The following is a 2,380-nucleotide window of genomic DNA, read 5'->3' as shown; positions in this document are numbered from 1 at the left end:
ACCTTGGTTTATTTCCACCATCTACCTCCTCTACTCCTTAGTTGTTTTGGTGGAATATGTGGTAAAGTCCTTAGCTGAGAGAGTAAGGGAGGAAATACCATGGAAGGCTGGAGGATAGGAAATGCATTAGGGAGGTCTAAACATTGCCTTGCTGCACCGAGGGCCCACTTTAGATTATGTAACATAAATTTGCAATAAGCCTAATTAGTACAATTTCTAGATTTTCTCCAGGTCCTATCAGCATCTCACTTCCAAAGCCTATACAATCTGGCATTATTCAACTAAAACTGCTCTCTCTCTCTCTCTCTCTCTCTCTCTCTCTCTCTCTCTTCTCTCTCTCTCTCTCTCTCTCTTTCTCGTTACCAGTGACCTCGTAAGTGACAACCTCCTATTAACCCCATCCTTGCCAGGTTACACCAAGGCAATATTCTCACCCTAACCCATATGAGCAGCAGTGCCATACATAGAAGATTCTTGGGGCAGCTAGTTGGTGCAGTAGATAGAGCTCCGGCCTTGGAGTCAGGAGGACCTAAGCTCAAATCCAGCCTCAGAAACTTGACGTTTACTAGCTGTGTGACCCTGGGCAAGTCACTTAACCCTGATTGCCTCACCAAAAAAAAAAAGAAGGTTCTCAGCCTACCCATACAAAGGCAGACTTCAATGCCGCTGACTTTGAATGTGAAGAGAACCCATTTGACAACATAGAATTAAAAATTATTGATGAGAAGGAACTGAGAAACATTCCTGTTGGTACAAGTGGGCCCCCTGTGGCACAGATCTTAGACAATAATTTGCCCAAAGGGGGTTCTGGGTCTGTGTTACAAGACCAGGAAGTCTTGGCATCCCTAGAATGGGCTGCACTGGCTTTCAAGCCCCTTCACAAACCCAATGGCTTTATCACTTTACCACGGTTAGGTAACTGTGAAAAGATGTCAGTTCTTTTAAAGTATCCCTCCCTCTCACTACTGTGAGCAATATCAAGTCTCTTCCCTTCCCCAAACTTGATTCACATAAGAGAAAGCAGCAAAACATGCAAGCACTTTTCACAGCACTGTCTGACCCCTCAATGGCACTTTCTTGAATTCCTTAAAGTCTTGCTCCCAAAACAACATTAGTGAACTCAATGAACATCTTGGGGTGGAACTTTCAGCTCTAAATTTGGACAGTGGCAAGGAGATACAAGCACTGTCCTCCTCATCCCAGCTCATTCCCTGACTGTTTTGTCCATATATGCAGAAGAGTTATCACCTCCAAACACAATGCTGACAGTCATGATGTTACAAGGTGCCCAACATCCCCAGCTATACCCAGAATTCAAGTATACCAACCTGCAAGCATTGTCCCTCAGTGAATGGCAACGTGTGGAGACATTGTTCAACATGAGCTAGTCATATGATTGCATCTTGAAAGTTGTGAAGAAGAAAGGAGAAGTCTTGACTATTTGCACATGGACAGCTCTGTGAAAAGGGTTTTGATCTTATGCAGAGGAAAAGACAATAGAATGTCTTCAGTTAATGAGCAAATTCAAGGAAATGGACTTTAAACTGAAAGATATTAAGGAATTTTTATTATTATACAACAACAACGATGTCAAAGGATTGAAAGACTTCATGGCTCAAGCAGAAGCCAGCTGAGAATAGGCTCCCTGCCCACCTCCACCCTGCCATGGAGCATCTCTCTTTTTGGGGGTCCCTGGAGGTCCCCTCCCTATCCTGTAGCTTCATATTCTCCTTAGGAAGAAGAGAGAATGTTTTGGATTTGTTGCTATTGGGAGTGGGAAGGGAAGAGACAGGAAGGGTACTTCTTTATCTTCTGGAGAATTATTGCCACACATTGGTTTGTGTGAGAGTTTGATCCTTATGGGAAGGAAGAAGGTAAAGCAAGAGAAATGTTGGTACCCCTAAGCCCTGACCCCACTCTACCTATCCAATTAATTTTATTTGTATTTTGAGAAGTGCTCTTCTCGGCTTGGCCCTGGTATTTCTGGGGTACTATCTATCTGTCTGTCTGTCTATCTATCTATCTATCTATCTATCTATCTATCTATCTATCTGTCTGTCTGTCTATCTGTATGTGTGTGTATGTATGTATGTATACATATATATTCAAGACCAAACTGTTGATATGTTCTCACCCTCGCTATGAGCAGGAGATACAAGGTTGTTCTAGAGGGAAGAGACTCTGAAGTTGCTAGTGCTGCTTTGAACATCATGTGTTTGACCAAGACATCCCTCACTGTTAGACTTGTTGAACTGAAATCCATGTTTAGTGAAATGGAAAGAGTTTTTAGGGTGTGTATTTGATTGTGCTTTTTCTATCCTCAAAAAATGAACTCTATGTTTGACCCCAACTTAATGTAACTCTGGTTCCTAAACTTTTA

The 2,380-nt window shown here is 42.4% G+C and overlaps 1 pseudogene; it reads left to right on the top strand.

The window, feature by feature from the left end:
* Window positions 1-390: 390 nt before the first annotated feature.
* LOC110198295 (ubiquitin-associated protein 1 pseudogene) lies at window positions 391-1,634 on the top strand (annotated as a pseudogene).
* Window positions 1,635-2,380: the final 746 nt, after the last annotated feature.

The sequence above is a fragment of the Phascolarctos cinereus genome, unplaced genomic scaffold, assembly GCF_003287225.1.
Source record: "Phascolarctos cinereus isolate Bilbo 61053 unplaced genomic scaffold, phaCin_HiC Scaffold_4;HRSCAF=312, whole genome shotgun sequence".
NCBI classification, from domain to species: Eukaryota; Metazoa; Chordata; class Mammalia; order Diprotodontia; family Phascolarctidae; genus Phascolarctos; species Phascolarctos cinereus.
Note: the sequence above shows the minus strand (reverse complement) of the source record. Positions and strands in the feature narration are given on the sequence as shown.